This window comes from Misgurnus anguillicaudatus, chromosome 11 (genome assembly GCF_027580225.2).
Source record: "Misgurnus anguillicaudatus chromosome 11, ASM2758022v2, whole genome shotgun sequence".
Classification (NCBI taxonomy): Eukaryota; Metazoa; Chordata; class Actinopteri; order Cypriniformes; family Cobitidae; genus Misgurnus; species Misgurnus anguillicaudatus.
In genome coordinates this window covers 34978859-34997794 of record NC_073347.2, presented here as the reverse complement: position 1 = coordinate 34997794, position 18936 = coordinate 34978859, and the positions used below count along the sequence as shown (strand labels likewise).

The 18936-nt window shown below is 37.6% G+C and overlaps 1 long non-coding RNA gene across 1 annotated transcript in view; it reads right to left on the bottom strand.

Annotated features, from left to right (window-relative positions):
• Positions 1-18936, bottom strand: part of LOC129415692 (uncharacterized) — a 117065-nt gene that overhangs the window by 97309 nt on the left and 820 nt on the right. The gene's annotated exons all lie outside the window — the stretch shown is intronic.

Genomic DNA, 18936 nt, shown 5'->3' with positions numbered 1-18936 from the left:
CATTTTCCGTGTGCTTTGTCATTTCCTGTATGCGCCCTCCCGGCCTCAAACGTCTGAAATATGCAGGTGACTCACAGGAGGTTTAACATCGAAGGTATGTCTGGAATCCATGCATGTTTCTTAACATGTACACACACACACCTAAAGTGGACGAGTTGGACTGAAATATTGTTTAAGGTCTTAATACTGTACAGCTGGAAACTGTCATATTACACAATGAGAAACTCTTTGTTGTACGGAAACAGGTGATCTCATCCCGCTGTGATACTGGAGCCATGGAAATTAGCGGTCTGCCGTTTGTTTGTGTGTGTGCTTTTAAATTTGTAGTGAGGTCATCAGGGGTCTTGTGAAAGAGGTCAAAGGGCCTTCTTGTTGGATAGGATGGGTGGTTGACCTAAAGGATAATTGTGTACTGGGCTATGATCAGCTGGGTGTTTTGGGTCAGAAATGTGCTTTTATGAGTTTTTTCCGAGATGGTTAATCTCTCTTTGGTGGCATCAGAGGTGTCCAAAGTACATTTGGCCCAAAAAAGAAAGAAATAAAACACTAATAAGGTCACTTTTAGATAACCAAACTAAGTTCTGTATTTATTCAATTGAGAACAAACTAGGAAACATTGTAGGCCTATCTAAGACAAATACCTAAGTACACTATTCAACAAATGCTCTTTTATTATTTAAGTACAAGACATAAGGACAACACAAGAAAGAAAAGTGTCCTAAAGTAGCCGTATCAGAACTCGATTAATGCTACGATCGACCGGTCTGAGCGATAAAAAATATTTCCTTTGGGCATTTGTCTTTCTGCCTCACACACAGTCTCCACTTTGCCCTACAAAACAGGGTAATTACACATCATTAGACGTCTTATAGGAGGAACGGAGCCGACGTGAATGAGAAAACGTGACAAAACGAGAACGACGACAGGTAATGGCACACGAAACATCAAAGCCGCGAGAAATGAGAAAAGAGAGACAGAAAGAGCTGGATGGAGAAAAAACCTTCGGCGGTCTACAGGTCACGCTACAGATGACATCAAAGAGCCGTCGGGCAGAGGAAGACAGAGACGGAAAAGACAGGAAGATGAACAGTACGAGACGGCTGCAGTCTACAGGTAATGCTACACACAGCACATCAAAGACTGTGAAATTACAGCCTGACTCCAAGTGTGACGCCACGGATCGGCCACAACCCGAGACTCCTTGAAAAACACATTTGATTTGTTTTGCATATTGCATACATGATATTCACCCAAAACACACTTTAATTTTATTAGCAACATATTACATTAGAGAGCAGGAGGTTTGCTTTGAACATTAAAAGCTGTGGTTAGAAGTAATACATGCGTATGAAGAATGAAAGTTTTGTCCATTACTCACAGCTACAGAGCACAACCGGATTAAACAGACGATGCATTAACCCTCATACGCCATCAGTTTGATATAACAATTAAAGTGCACCCATTTCAATTCTAAAAAACAACGTTATTTGTGTATCTGGTATAATACAATGTGTTTGCGTGGTTTATGGTTCAAAAAACACATTATTTTTCACACACCGTACTTTTTTGTAGCTCCAGATTTCCCTCTCTCATTACTCATTAATTTGAAATGCTCTGTGTCCCTGATTGGCCAGCTAATCTGTACATTATGATTGGCCTGAATACCTCTGACATCAGCAGGAAATGTGACGCTTCTTACCATGTTTGAAAGATTCGCTCACAATACAATGCTAACAGGAATTAACCTACAGGTTGTGAGTCCAAGCAGAAGGAATTATTTTGATAATGTCGGTCTTGTCTACATCACCAATCCGTGTGTTTGTTGTAGTCCACAAAAATAGATTTACGTTGGAGAGGATAACTCGCGTCATCATTTACCTTGGGGTTTGTACCTTTTGCATATCATAAACATGTACTAATACACACTTACACACCAAAGGAAATGTGAAACCGTGAATCGGACCATTGGTGCTCTTTAAAACATTCACTTTATTGGTGGATTGTTTTAATGGGCTAATGCTGCGTTCAGACCAGCCGCGGTAAAGGCGTCAAGCGCGAGTGATTTCAATGTTAAGTCAATATAAAGATGCGTTGATGCACGTCTGAAGGTCTCGCGGGGCAAATGAGGCGTTTAGTGCGGTGCGGTAGATGCGATTCCGCCTCGTTTGCGCGAATTGAGCGTTGCCGGGCAAACGCGAGAGTTAAAAAATGTGAACTTTGGCGGAAAAACGTGCCGCGTTAACCAATCAGGAGCTTGCTCTAGTAGTGACGTGATTACAGGAAGCAAGCGGAGTCGTAGATGCCCCTCCCATGACACGAATTTCCACGTGAATGTCTTGATGACTAGAATGAAGTGAAAAACTCAAAATGTTCAAGCGGCAAACTAGACGCGGTAGACGCGAATTTGATGACTCAAACGCGGCGGATGTAACTCAAGGTAAGTGTCAAATGTTTGAAGGGATAGTTTACCCCCCCTCCCAAAAAAAAATGTCATAATTTACTCACCCTCATGTTGTTTCAATGTTCTGCTGAACACAAAATAATATATTTTGAAGAATATTTGTAACAAAGCAATACTGGGGCACCATTGAATTCCATAGAAATAATAATATGGAAGTGAATGGTGCCCCTGATCTATTTGGTTACAAACATTCTTGAAAACAAACTATCCTTTCAAGTATCTTCAACTTGACAATATCAGGCCACAATCATCACCTATGCAAGTATGCATTCTTGTAACAAACCTTAGTAGTCAAGGGGGCTGAGTTACATTCAAATATCTGACATTACTCCAGATGTGTTTAAACTAACATCCCCATGAACAAATAATCGCTGATCCGCCATGACATTTTGGACACAGGCCTCAGCCAAATGCATAAATGTAATTTAAAAGTAAATATTTACCTATTTTATTAAACTGCTTTATTTACGAAAGGCCTCAGCATGATTCCAGCTTAAACTCCCAAATATGTTTCTTCACAGAGCTCTCTTTTCCTCTCTTTTTTGAGAAATACAAGTATGCAACTTTTTTGGGAAATCCACAACAATAATTCTGTCACAGAAGCATCTTTGATTTATCGGTCTCGTCTTATTGACAGGACCTTGCTCTCCGTCAGACTTTATGATGAGCAATGACTCGGAGCCAAGATGGAAACTTCAAGCTTGTGTTAAATGATAAAATTTGTGTTTACAATTTTAGGAGGAGAAATAATGTATCAGAATGGGTTCGTAGATGTTTCATTGGTAAAGGTAAAGGTAAACAGCATTATTTCATTATTTGGGTATGAGTGATAATGGGATCTGTAGACTCTACAACTCTATAAAAAAAAGTTCCACTTTTCACCCACCACAAATTGGCCTCACACTGCGTCGAGGTTTAGCGGCACCGTTTCAATAATCAGTACCAGATCTTTCCTTCTCCGCGAGTTGTGGAAAGTGTCAGTATGGAAAAAAGCTCTAGTCATTGCATCATAAATAATAAATAATTGAATAATGAGCCAATTAATTAATAGGCAATGCTTCATACTGTGGGAAAAAGTCACTCGCATGATGGAACGATTTACTACGGTTGACTTAATAAATAATTTTCCATTAAGTAACAACTAACAAATCATTTTATGTGTCACGGTGTCAGCTATAAAGTGCTAAAAAGTTGCACTTTTGACTAATATTTAGATCCACCCTTCCCTATTCCGGAAGTAAAAAGGAGTGCAAACATTTTTCACATTGACTTGAACAATGCCAGGCCTTGAGGATTCTTATCCAAACTGTCGTTTTGATTTACAACTCGAAAAAAGTCTTCACAAGTTCAAACGGAAGATAAGCAGACGACTGTGAGCCTGGAAAATCATTTCAGCACCATCGTAGAATTCCAGCTCTCGGAAGAAGAACACGGATGAGCGGAATGCCGCGACTCTCTTCCCGCACCCAGACACGACCCACATGGTTCTGTGTCTACACACGGTAGGAAGAGACAGACAGCCGCATACATGGCGACAGACAGAAGAGCATCATAGGGTCATGAACCTCTGTTATATACATACATACAGAGAGAGAGAGAGAGAGAGAGAGAATGAGAGGATAAGAGTTTAAAATAAAGCACTTTTGCTGTCATGTATCATGTGGACGGCAGCTGTGTAATAATTGTCACAGCACTCACATCCTGTACATCACAGACTACAATCTGTGTGAGAGATAAGACTTCTACATTATTAGGACACATATGGATCCATTGCAATAACTATACTTTTAAACATAACTATTATTTAATATATGGAGCGCTTTGACATAATGTATGGCATGGTAGAGAAGTAGTGCATGGTTTTCTTCATAGGGAAAGTACAATCACAAATCAGATCTCTTTCATGTCTCAATTGTTTCCCCTAGACATCAATGAGATGGAGAACAAATAGAGATGCTTGTTTCTTGAATATGTTGTAGCATTTCTATCCTCTACCCTTAAATAACAAAAACCCACGGACATCGGTAGATTTAGCCAAATTATAAATGGCTTTAGAAAAAACACTCACAAGCATAACCATACACACACACACACACACACACACACACACACACACACACACACACACACACACACACACACACACACACGCACACACGCACACACACACACGCACACACACAAACACACACAATGATGTCAGTAAATAAAGTTTAGTAAACAGTGGCATTAAAGCCCCTGTTCCCCCTCTAGTGGCCAAACAGAGGTAGTACACAGGTGCTGTTCTACAGTACATACCAACACATCAAGTGTTTGCTTAAAGGGATTGTTCACCTAAAAATGTAATCATTTATTTACACCCATATGTATGATTTTCTTTCCTCTGTTGAATACAAAAGATATTTGGATAAATAATGGTATACGGCAGGGGTTCTCAAAGTTTACATTCAAAGGTCCAAATCTGAATTCTCATCATTTTCATAGGTCCGGAAAAACTTTATGTAAATCATTTGTTTATAAAACAAATCAACACAACGATTTGGGGAAAACATAAGTGTATTTTGCATTTAAAGTAAAAAAAAAATTAAAACATAAACACAAGAAATATGCCAAAAGTAACCAGGTGCAAAATACAGAGCAACTTAATTAGAGAAATGGCATAGTTTGTTCTCCATCAGATGCATAAACCGTGGCAAAAAAAGATGTGGTTGGTAGGCAGAGACACAGACCAAAATTAGGGGTGCACCTATAAATTGGCTGATGATGCTTGCTATGCTTCTCAATGAATTACGGTGAATGACGCTATATCCAAAAGCCAGGGGGCGCTCTTGTGCAGAAACTCAATATGCGCTGCAGACGAAGAACCAGAAACACGCAGCTCCAGGAAATGTCTTAAGGATATATTTATATTGCTGTTCTTCAAACCTTTTCAGGTATTTTCATGATAATAAAGAATATGTATAGAGATTATGTTTGACGAGTGTTGCTTTTTCAAATGCATGTTTTAAATGACTCAAACCAACAGTGATTTCAGATCGATAAGGATTTACTGATCAAAAGCCGTAGTACATGGTAGCTGTGCATAATATCTGGGTGTGATGGCTACAGCGTCCCACAGGACATTTTTAAATAACTCGTTTTATTTTCGGACCAGGAATACTCTTAAATCTAAAAAGAAAAAAAAAACTTAACGAATGGTTTACAAGTTGAATATGCATTTGTAAAGTAGCAAATCCACACCCAATCACATAAATTAATGCACTTGTAATATGAAGTGGACGCGGGTCCGGATCAAGTTCCCGTCGGGTCCGGATCCGGACCGGAGTCCGGACTTTGAGAACCCCTGGTATACGGTATATGTCGAACGTCACGTTAACAAACCGGAAATCTGGTTTGATTGCTTCCGGTTGCCAGTACTGTATGTGCTATTGTAGCTTGTTATGGTTATTCGTAGTATTATTATTTGTGTTATTTTTTATTGTAATATCTGAATGTATGCGAGAAGAAAATGCCTTTGTCAAATGCTATAAAGTATAAAAAAGTAGTAAATTTTCTTTTACTTAGGTTTAAGATGTTAACGAGCACATCCACTGGACATTGGTTATTCTCGTCTTTGGTAGCTCATCAGGGTTAACTAGGTCCGCCTTAACTAGGTTGTCAAAATAATAATAATAATTCGCTGCACAAAGAGCCGTCAAGTGCATCTCGGAGAATAGCACGAATGCGCTTCATAACGCGAGCGGGCACGCGCGCCACACGCCTAAATGAGATAAAGGCGTGGTCCGCCACGGTCTGGAGGATAGCCAGTTGATAAAACGCGTGTCCGTGAGGAGTGAGCACTGAAAGTGGACTTATGTTTTGGGTTTATTTAAGCCTGTTATTGTATTCGTCTATAGTTCTTGCAAATTTAAAGTAAGTTAGCTGGTGATTTTGTTGATTGAGCAACCTGCTAGCTAGGTTTCACATGCCTGTTGATTAGATATAATTGTTGAGCGCTCTTGCTCACGTTATTTATGTGCATTATTTACATGCTACAGTTACACTCCTTTAAGATAATGTAATTAATAGTGGAAAATAATCAGTTTTTACAATCTTCACGCTATTATTGTTCTACAACATCTGCTTTAGTTTGTTTATTAACCCTTTAGTTTCACTTCATCACGCAGCTATTCCCATTAGTATGTGTTCATTGTCTGTCATAGTTTCTTCAAAATTAAGTTTTATTTGAGTGATTTTAATAAAAATATTTTCATTTTCATCATGACGCGTACGCCCCCGGCCCCGCCCAACCCTACCAAATTAACTAAACACATTTTGTGGGGGAAACACTGCTCCAAAAGGCTTCGCCTTCATGTATGAAAACAGCACCATGTCAGCGTAGAGCATACAGAACCGGAAACGATCTACTATGTTTAACAGGAAGGCGAACGTAAGTTGCACATATACCCTATTTTACAGTATTTGTTGGTCCTACTATGAAAATCAATGGGTACTGTTAACAATCGTATATCAAAATGTCTTCATTTGTGTTTAATTAAAGAAAGAAATTTGAGGGTAAATAAATGATGACATAATTTTCATTTTTGGGTGAACTATCCCTTTAAGCAGACTATGTAAGAGATAATGTATAGGCGGTAGGTTCTTATCGCAGAAATAAGCCCCGGCAGTTTATTCAGGACCTGATGCGAAGCAGAGGGTCTTATATAAGGGGCTTATTTCACGATAACAACATCCTGTCTGTACATTAACCCACTTATTACATGGCTATATAGTAAGGTAAAAACATTAAATATTGATTTGAAATATTTTATTTGCTAATTTTTAACGAATACAGACCTTCCGTGAGGATAACCCGTTTACTTTAAGGTAAGATAAGATGTTCACAAGTTACAAACTCATTATTTGGTTTAATCATTTGCAAATGTGTGTTATTAAAATACATATTCATATTTAATTATGTGTAATATTAAACTGTACCTATCAATATGATCGGCAGCATCCGGGTTACCGCGTGTTATTAGTTTTGAGCGTAGTTTTCTGAAAATAACAAACCTCAGGATGTTGCGATTTTAGAGAGCTGTATAATAAATGACACCTATGAACTTCTCTAATTTGAAGGAATTGGTACATGAAATTGTGATGCCACCCACTGTTTTTAATCCATAAACATTGCTCATCACTACTCAAATGTATGCAAATTGAAAAGCAAAAAGGCAGGCGGTCGGCGATGGCGACCCTGCTCTTCCCTCCTCAACTAATGAGGGATTTTAATTTTAGTCATATTTAACATGCCATTATGCTGTTCACAATAATTATCATCCTCTTGAGACTCATTAAACACATCAATGATTCAACCAACACTAAACAACATCAGGTGCAGGACTGTTTTTATTATTCATCTGTCGGCTAACACGCACACATGCGCATGCACGCACACACAATCTGCCTCCAGTTAACTGTTTACATGTAACATAGTAGCCCTACTAACTAGTGCTGCACAAAATTCAGGCTGGCTTATATTGGGACATTACATTTTTCTGCAGTATATATATTGCAATATGGAAATTACTTGATGGCAAAATTTTGTAGGAAACCGAATCTCTAGTTTCAACTTGCATTGCTTTGTATTTCAATGGCAACTTGATAAAAATAGTTGAATGATGGTAAATTAATTTGTCAAACAACCAGATAAATGGACCTTTCATGCATCTGGCCGACGTTTTTATACATTTGAATCAGTATGTGTGTTTATACACATCATTTGCGCACTCATACAAGGCTCTACCACCAAGCATTGCATATTAATTGGTGAATCATATCTTTATGTGAAATGTTACTGAAATGTTGTTGTGGACACTGTTGCGTGTTTTGAATGTTACATTAACTGGTAGACGAACGAGACGTTAAGATGAAGGTGCGGGCGCCCTCTAATTATGAGGCAAAACGAAAAACATAATTATTTAAAGGGGATATATCATGAAAATCAGACTTTTTTCCATGTTTAAGTGTTATAATTGTGTTCCCAGTGCTTTTATCAACCTAAAATATGTGAAAAAGGTCAACCCAGTAACTTAGTTTTGGTAAACCATTCTCTGCAAGCATGGGAAAAAATAGGTCATTGAAATTTGGCCCCCCTTGTGATGTCAGAAGGGGATAATACCGCCCCTTAATCTGCACTATCCAATAGGTCTGGGCAAAAAAATATTTTTCGATTAATCGGTTTTTTATGTGGTCGATTCAAAATCGATTCTCAAGGGCAGAATCGATATTTTTCTTTCACATTTATTTCGGCAAACATTAAACGTAAGATTAACTTTAATCTAATTACTAGTCTTCTTCACTCTTCATTCATTCAGTGCTTAAAATGGCAGTTTCATGTGCTTCATCGACGTTGATGCCACCTTCATATAAAAAGTCAGAAGTATGGAAGCATTTTAGATTTTACAAGCAAGACGACGACGATAGTGTTGTGTAAAATTTCTTTTTATTAATTACCGACTTGTAAACTGATGTTCACTGTTATTTTTTATTAATATAGTATTTGTATTACATCTATATTCATTGAGTTGAATCGAGAATTCAGTATAAAAACCTACTCGATAACCAAATCAAAAATTGAACCGAGAATCGAAATCGAATCGATTTGATAGCTTGTGAATCGAAATTGAATCGATCTGGAACATCTGAATCGATACCCACCCCTCCTTTCCAACCACGGCACTGCCATTTAGTGCAGAGATCAGCTCATTTGCATTTAAAAAAGGACAAATCCAAAAACAGCAAATTTTTGCTCACATACAAAGTGGCAATTTTAACGTTATAATAAATTATCTACAGGTATATGATATTTTGAGCTAAAATTTATCAAATGTATTCTGAGGACACCAAAGATTTATTTTACATCTTAAAAAAGTCTTGTGAAATGCCCCCTTTAACACCTTGACATTTACTTGGGTAAAACACGACAAAAGAAACAAGGCAAAGTTTTGCACAGTTTACCGTCGGTTTTCAGGTAAAGCAGAGAAGTCAGGAGCCTTTTTTGTTGAAACAAGCAACTTCCATAAACAAAAACTCGAAGCTCATGAGAAAAGCAGACAGCACATAGTGTGCATGGTGTCTAAAAGTGTTGCAGATAACCCTTCATCTGGTCAACTCAACTTAATGGTGAGACGTAACACTGTTTTATAAATATTGGTTTCTTATCTTCCTTACAACAAGATATCCTTTGATATAAGTTCTCAATTTCTTTGCGTAATTAATCCTAATACACCTCATTAACCCTGATGAGAGGTTTGTGACATTTCAGAATTATTTAAAATTGCCAATTGTACTAAATGATGAATAACATGTATATCTATATAATTATATTTGAATTATTATTTTAAATATGCAACACTTTTTTGATGAGGCCAACTGGGTCAGTATAAAAATGTTTTTGCATTGAGCCCTGTAAATGTATAATATATACATAAACAAATGCATATGACCTTCATCAGACAAAGCTTGCTCTTTTATAAGCTCTTTTCACAGCTTCCTTTCAGTTTCCATAATCATTCAATGATTCTGTATTACTGTGAATTCATCTGCTCTCCTTTTCTGTATTTTGACTAAAACTCACAAAGCATGCGATCAATGATGAGTAACAAATGCAAACGTGTTACATTAAAAGCTCAATGTTGTGTAAAGAGCATTTATACCTGTGTGGGCTTCATCCACTGCAATTAAACATTCACTTAGAGAAAAACAAGTTTATCCCACACAAAATACATTATTGCTCAACAACACTGGTTAACAAAGTGCAAACATCTTACCCCCCTGACAAATGTATGATTAGACATCGTTTCTGAAGGACGACGTATTTACAGAAATACATCAAAGCTGAGCAATGACTGAGTCAGAGGTAGAAAATGCTTCAGGAGACAAGCTGACTAAACATCAAACCATAATGAGGTTTGAACAAATCTATAAAATGGATTTCTTGTTAACCGTTTTGATACTTACTGGGTGTCATAAATACAGCAAATTACTGCTTTCACTTTAAAGGACTGTTGACACATATTTTTTTTTGCTATTGTTGTAAACATTGGAAAGTGTTGTGGGGTCTTTCACTACTCTATGGCCCAACTTTAACCCCTGAATTGTGCCTAAATTTTATTTGAGAGACGTGATGGAAGAACGTTTTCCAGATATTTGTCTGGCTCCAGTTTTCAAAAAAAAAAAAAAGTTTTCAAACTGCAATTGCCAATTGCATGTAAACCTGGACAACAAAACCAGACAAAAATTTAATTTAAACAACTGAGTTACATCATCTGAAAGTTAAATAAATAAGCTTTCCATCCATTAATGGTTTGTTATGGTAGAATATTTGAAGAGTTTGGTTCCAAAACGCGATAAACACATTTAAAAAAAAAAAAGTGTTACCGCCAAAATCACGATACAATACGTTGCATGTTGCGATACTTGCAATACTTTTTCTTTTTTATCAAAAATGTAAAAAAATAGAGCTGATTTTTCCCCCACTTTTTTTTTAAACCAAAGTGCTTCCACACGGCTTTGAAAACTGCAGGTGTTTTTACATTTTCTGCCATTTTCTCACTCGCGCTAACTTGAGACATTGGCCAAATGGCCGTATATGACAGAAAACTGGACAGCGACAACTACAGCAACAGCGGAGGAGGTCGTTTGATGCATACAGAGGGATTTGATGTGTTTTTTTAGAAATATCGATAGTAAAGTTTAAAATATTGATACTATCGTGACAAAATTTATCACGGTAGTTAGCTGTATCGATATTTTTGCACAGCCCTAGTAGAGGTCAGTATTAAAAAGTCAATTTTTAATTTTACGCAAAATCCAATATCTGCCATGTTATTCTATCATATTTTCTCCCTTTTTCCCAAAACGTGACGAATGGCAGTCCTCCTTCTCTGCAGAATGCAATAAATCCACTCAACCAATCACAGTGCACCATTCCACGCATTCTAAACAATAATTGCGCCGCTTTGAATACTCACAAAATCCTAGTCGTCCTATCTACTTTGAACTTCGTGATCAACAAACAAACAAAAACAAAATAATACTTTAAATGCATTGGTAAACCTGTGGTGGGGAAAAAACGCAAGCCATCAAAAACGAATAATTTACATGAGACGCACTCGAGCGAAGGAAAAATGCCGGCTGTTGCTTGTTCTCTCACGACAGCATCAAGCTTCTGTCATGCTAACACATTGACCCCAGCGGATCTTATGAAAAACTTTACATTATTTAACTCAAAGTCAACGAAAACCAAGCAGGAACAAAACATTGTACAGCTGATCGCTGTTTAAAAAAGTCCAGCAACGACATCTCAAGGACGACAGCAGCAATGAAAGGTTCTTAATATGACTAAGCAAGTGTTTTGATTAATGTTTATTTTTTTCAATCAGTGAATACCACTAGTCTACTGAATATAACATGGCAAAGATGAATGCACATTTATATATTAATTCAATAGATTTATAGCATTTTGAAAAAAACTTGTCATGGATTTATTGCATTTTACGGAAAAAAACTAATCAATTTTTATGATAAATATTTGAAAATCAAATAAATTTTTAATGCTATTATAACCTGGTTATTATCAGTGTTTTTCATCTAGTCACTTTCTTGGTATAAAAAACACACTATTACAGAAATTAGGATTTATTGCGTTTTGGAACCAAACTCTTTATTTGCATACAACTTTTTGAAAATCTGGAATCTGTGGGTGCAAAAAATCAGTATATTGAAAAAAAGTTGAAAAAAAGCTTTTAAAGTTGTCCAGATGTAGTCCTTAGCAACTGCATCCTCTCACAAAAATAAAGTTTTGATTGACTTACAGTAGAAAAATATCTTCATGAAACGTGATCTTTACTTGATATCCTAATGATTTTTGGCATTAAAAGAAAAAAATAACAATAATTTTGACCAATACAATGCATTATTGGCTATTGCTACACTGTAAAAAATACTTTGCTGCCTTAAATTTTTTTGTTGAATCAACTCAGATTTACAAGTCATTTCAACTTACTATTATTTATCTTGACTAGAGATGAATTGTTATAACTTATTAAATTACGTTGACTTTTTTCAAGTATATTTTATAAGTTGTGACAACTCATCTCTGTTGACATGACTTGTAAATCTGAGTTGATTTAACAAACATTTTTAAGGCAGCAAAGTATTTTTTACAGTGTACAAATATATGTTTTAAACACTGGTTTTGTAGTCCAAAGTGACAGATGTAAATCATAATAATTCATTTTACCATAAAGTTTGGCCAGGCAAGTTCACCTTTCACTTACATACTATACAAATAAACACATGCACATGTGTCTTCTTAAGGGTATGGAGGGTTATGAGCGAGTGAGAAACAATGACAGGATTTTAATTTCGATCCCTTCAACCCTGAGGCCAAGGAGCAAAGTAAAAGAGAAACATATATTCTCTCTCATGAAAGATTCAAACGCATGTTTTTGTTTGATCTGTGGTTTCTCAGCCTCTCTTTTCTCTACGACTGCATCTCTGGTCTTTCTCTGCAGCTTGGCAACGTTTTAGCCATTTGGAAAATGTGAGTCTGGAAATCATTCCCTCGTATTTTTCTCTACCGGATCGACATGGAGCAAACGGTAGCGTTGAAACTCTGACGCTCTTTTAACTCGGCTCCAAGTTGGAGTTGTCTTTTAATAACGTGTAACGCTGTAAGTGCCGAGTGTGACCCTCCCTCTCTCTCCCCGTTTCGGGACCACACAGGCATCGGACCACATCAGAGCAGTCGAGTCAACGTGCAAACTCACACACAGTGCGCAAAGTGAGCAGCAACAGAACCCGTCTGGCTTTACGAGAGACAGACGCGCACTGGGCCTGAAATAGCACTTACACACATCGTCTTGGACCGTGCCGCAGACGCCAGCCGCTGCCACACTTCGTCCAGACGCACACATTCACTTTGGCACCAAGGACCCAAATCGGTCTGGTCAATCCTACTATGCAGCATTTTTATGAATATCTTTTTAATTGGTAATAATCAGCTGTCATTTTTTTCACTGTGACCTCAACTTAAGTTTCCATCCTGTACTGTAATGTCCCTTTGAAAACCAAGTATAGGGAGTATTAGAAATGGATCAATTCAATCAATCATGTGATGCTGCACAATTCAATAGAAAAATGCAATGTGCGATAACTTGCTAAACGGTCTGATATTCGATGTTCAATGCGATAATACTTTAAGTTTGTACAAATGATAATAAAATATATTTAAAATAGTGCTGTGCAAAGATTTAATCGGATACAAAATAAAAGTGATTTTTTTTGCATAATATAGGATAATATAGGATTATGTGCTGTGTGTAGTCTTAGGCCACCATGCTATCATTAGATTTTTGTTTTTGCGATTGTATAGTGATCATATATAATTATTTCTCAGTCTCTTTATAAGAATACGACCAGAAAATACACTAAATGTGTATGTAGTATTAAAAACAGTATAAAACTAGAAGTATAAGATGAAGTGTCAAGTATTAAGAGTAAACTCCTATTCAACTTGAGCAATAGCAGGCAGCTGCAGGATCTGTTAAACCTAAATGAAATTAAATCCTAATTTCTAATTCAAATCGAATGACTTCAGTCTCATCAAAAAAGCTCAAGATGTGTTTTGTGCCAAGAGAGTTAAAACTTAATACTGACTGATGCCTGAAGAAGACTTAAAAATCTGAATTTTTTTTTGTTTTTGATTTTGTGTACATATTTCCTGTATTTTCTGTTTGTATCTTAAAAAAAGAGTGAAAAATAAATATGGATGGACATAAAACTTTGCTAAAACAACAAAGCTGGTGATGGTAGCCTAATGGGGCATACACATCAAATGCGAATTCAACGATTTGCGCGAGTAGATTGCATACAGAAGCGATCAGACACGTCCTTGCGTGGGATGATGCGAATGACGCGAATTGGGAAAACATGCGTTTTCAAACGCGCCTTCACGCAAGTTGAAAATATTCAACTCAATTTGCATGAAGTTAAATCCCGCGAGTAATCTAGAGCTAGCAACGCGATGCTACGTGTTTGGTGTGTATGTGTATGTACACCAAATGCGAATTCAACAATTTGCGTGAGTAGATTACATACAAAGTTAATGCAAAGACGCGATCAGACGTGTCCTTGCGCGGGGCGATGCGAATGTCGCGAACTGGGTGGCGCGATTGCCGTGAAAACACGCGCTTTTCGCTTTAAATGCACCTTCGCGCAAGTTGAAAATATTCAACTCAAGCGAAAAATTCGCATGACACAAAGTCCCGCGAGTAATCTAGAGCGAGTAATGCAATGCTACGCGTTTGGTGTGTACGTAGCATAAGATTTTTGCACAGAACTGTATATATTTATTTTTATATTCTATATTTTATAAACAAAAAAATGGATATATAAATAAAAATGTTTTGAAATGTATATATATGTATGTGTTTAAATATACATGATAATTACACACAGCACAAATATATGCAAAAATGCACTTTTATTTTGTATGCAATTAATCACGATTAATCTTTGCCCAGCATTAATTTAAAAGGCGTACATGTTTTACATTATGTTTTTTGGAAAAACGAAAGCATCAGTCTCTCTGCTATCTACATCAGTCTAAAAGCCCAGTGTTTTTTATGTAACGCATCACCGTTTTTTTAAAGCCTGCATACATTGTATGCGTATGGCCCGCAAATGCCTACAGGAGAATGCAGTATGTAGCTCATGAGATGCATTGCATTTTGTCACAATGTGCATGCATCGAATGCTTCGTACAAGTCAAATAAACGTTACTTTGCAAGGCTGCGCGAGTGCGCGTTCAACCGTTCACGTAAAAAACAGACTATACTCCGGATTTAAATATGAACATTTGTATCATGCGCACTGTACACGGACCCTTGCGTATGCATAAAAACTAAACTATAGTTCTAGCTTAAGACAATTTGTAACTTTTTGAAATATTCAAATTAATCCGTTATTGCAAACCATATACGTACTGCAATATGCGCATGCATGAAGTTTCGGTAAATCTTGCAGCTTAATTTTGTGGTATCAGTTTATATCACAAAAAAATTGTAACTCCAAACAATTTAAAAAGAGGTTAAAAATATCAAAATGAACTTTTTGTGGCTTTGTGTTAATAATCAAAAACTTGTGCAGAACAACATCTTGAACAAGTGAATATAGTATGCATATACACATGTTGTTATTCAAAGGTTATGGAGTTCAAAAGGTGCTGCATAACAGGGATGACCAAGTCTGTCTGTTACGGAGAAAAACACAACACAAGTGTCTGTATAATTTCAATCTAGTTCATGGTAGTCTGGCAGAGAAGATAAATGACAGCATCAAAGAAGGACAGACAGTGTGGTCTTACAGTTTTGTGGTATTGCTGAGAGCCGTCGTACACAAATACACATGAGAAGACAGAAAATGTCGAACGCAGCAGCACCTACTCATTAAAAGTGCTAGACTGTGAACTATCTATTTTTCAACACACCCAGCATTTCAGAAATAATAAAACATTTCGGGTGGGATGAAACCACGAATAGCTCCTGCATATTATTGCGTGTCTTTCCGCGTGTGTCTGCGAGTGAGATTGTCTGTCAGTTTAAATGTAATTTGGGCACTAGTACATCTCAAAAATAACCATGTACAAGACAGAAATTATAAGTGCCCAAAACCAACAATATATACTTAGGGCTGCCAAAAATGGTTTTTCAAAATTGCCTTGAAAAATAAAAACATCAAATGGTGCCCAAAAATAAACCCAGTGGACATTAGAGGTACACAAATGTCAAAACAAACGCATGAAGCTTTCGAAAAATGTGGTCTTAAACGACCAGACGTTAAGCACTTGCATTATACGCACTTTCAGCCATTCGCCAAAGACTGACGTGTCTAAAATAAGACAGAAAATGCAAACGACTGGATGAGTGTAATAGTAAAAAAATGTTTCGAGGTTCCTTTAAAACGTTTCGGTCTAAGGAGCGTTTTTGTGGTTGGTCAGCAGGGGGCAGTAAATCCGTCATGACGATTTATTGTTGGCATGTTAAATGAGCTTGTTAAATGAGTGACATTACGCTGTTCCCTCATTAAGCTTCATTTTCAGGTAATGATCTTCCTCCACAAACCGAGCGGCTACAAGTTTAATGCCATAATCACATTCTGCTGCTGACCCCAAAACTGTGTATGCAGCTTTAAAATAAAGCTATTAAAATAAATGAAAAAGGAAAATAAGTAGTCGTTCATGACTCTGTAAATGCTGTGTGACGACTTTTAAACTTGATGTTTTTAGAACCTTATAACTTGAGAAAAAGAATGGATTATTTGCAAGTTTAAAAATGTATTTGTCACACTGCATGACTGCATAAACTTTTTAAAGAACATGCATTTAATGTCAAAGTAATAAGATTTGAGAAACTATTTAAGTATTCAGGTTACTGTAGAGCTGCGTCCCAATTCAAACGCTGCATCCGAATGCATACTTTTTCGAAACCTTCTTGGATCCTTGACTACCTAACTTATTCCCAGGATTCACTGTGTGACGACTAGATATTTTGGATAAACATTAAAACCTTAGTTATGTATGTATTCTGTAGAGAAAGTGTCCCATTAGTGTTTTAATATATAAAAGCATTGCTGCGTGCTTTATTTTACTTCTGTATGGGGTGGTTTTCTGGAAAGGGTTAAGACTTAACTGGGGTTAAGCCAGGACTAGGCCTTAGTTACATTAGGATATTTACAAAAACCTTGCGAAAACAATACTGATGTGCCTCTTCAGACAAAACAATGGCACTTATACTTTATGTGCTTTTAGTTCAAACTAACATTTTAGTCTTGGACTAGACTTAATCCCCTATGGCCCGGTTTTACAGACAAGGCTTAGCTAAAGCCAGGATTAGGCCTTGGCTGCTGTCACTGACAACAAAAACATGAACAGCAGATGATGAAATCCTCCGACTCGCATTTCGGTTCGACCTTTATGGACTTGCAAAGTTCGTTTGCAAAGTTACAACTTAAAGTCCTAAGTCTAACTCTCAGACATACCTTTTTGCAATTATCTGCACCTACCTAGCTACCTACCTATCTAAGGCCCTGTCCCAAATGGCGCACTTCATGTGGATTTTCAATCATGTGGCCTTAAATTGCGCTTGCTCGCTTAGTCTACAGGTCCGAAGGGTGTCCCATTTTTATGCTCTGAAGTGTGCTCATCAGCGCCCCCTTTGCACCCTTGATGCAGGCTTCGCGCACTTTACCAACCCAGAAGTCCTTGCGAAAGAGCAATCAGACCAATCAGACGACAGAAGGGAGGAGTTCACACGGAGGGGCAAACTCTCTTCCTATTTACAACATGACGCTCGAGTCTGTTCCAAAATATGACTCGCGTCAAGGGTCCCTAATGTCTGCACTACATGATGTCATTAAAGTGTATACTCCGAGTAGTCCTGCAGAGCTAAGCTCCAGCTCTAATCAAGCACACCTGAACAAGCCAATCAAGGTCTAACTGTGTGCGCTCTGGCTGCCTTGCCAGCGACACTATAGAACAAGGGTAGTGGACGCTACGACACCTCTCAAGCGGAGGTTTCCGCCTTCGGATTGGTTGCCGCCGAACGTTTCCGCCTTCCGATTGGTTGCTGCTGAACCGGGTCATAGTTCATTAGCATAGAGTTGAGCTGATTTCAACTTTTCTCAACGCTCACATCGTACATGACACACTGCTGCTCGCCAGAGCTCCCGCCAGCTCTCGTTGAAAATTACTGACTTCCGGCCACTTTGATGCTCTCAGTGGTGGTGTGAACGCACAGTAAGGAGTCACCTGAAGCCTAACAGGCAGGTGAGGTTTTATCAGGGTTGAAGCTAAAATCTGCAGGACATTGGCACTCCAGGACCGGTATTAAATAGCCCTGATCTAGTGTATGAATTTTAGAGGGTTGTGCTCATGGACACCCCCTTTTCGGTCGATAAGTGCCCTTAATGCACACTTTTCCTGAGCCCGCACTGCAAAATTTGAGAGTGTGCCACTGAAGTTTACATCCAGTCGCACATGTGCAACCAGTAAATTTGACCTTTTTTGTGATGTAACACTGAATTTGAAACAGTACATTGTACTTTCTGCCTCTGTCATTAAAGTTTTTATTAGTAATACAGTGGAAATTAGTAGAAATGTGAATTTTTGGTAAGCATGTTGATTTTTGGTGTGTGCCCCTAAATTTTCTGCTTGCGCCCCTAAACTTTTCAGTTGGGGGCCACTGTGCTCCTAGTGAAAAAAGTTTGTCTGGAGCCCTGCACTGCACTTTAGCAAGCTTTGCGGCAGACATCTTCCCACGGCGTTACGTCACGAAAGTGTGGACTTGACAAAATAAAGAAAGTCCATTTTATTTTTATGTGAAGTTAAAAGGGACTTGGATATCACAGTGAGTGTGTGTATGCAGTAGATT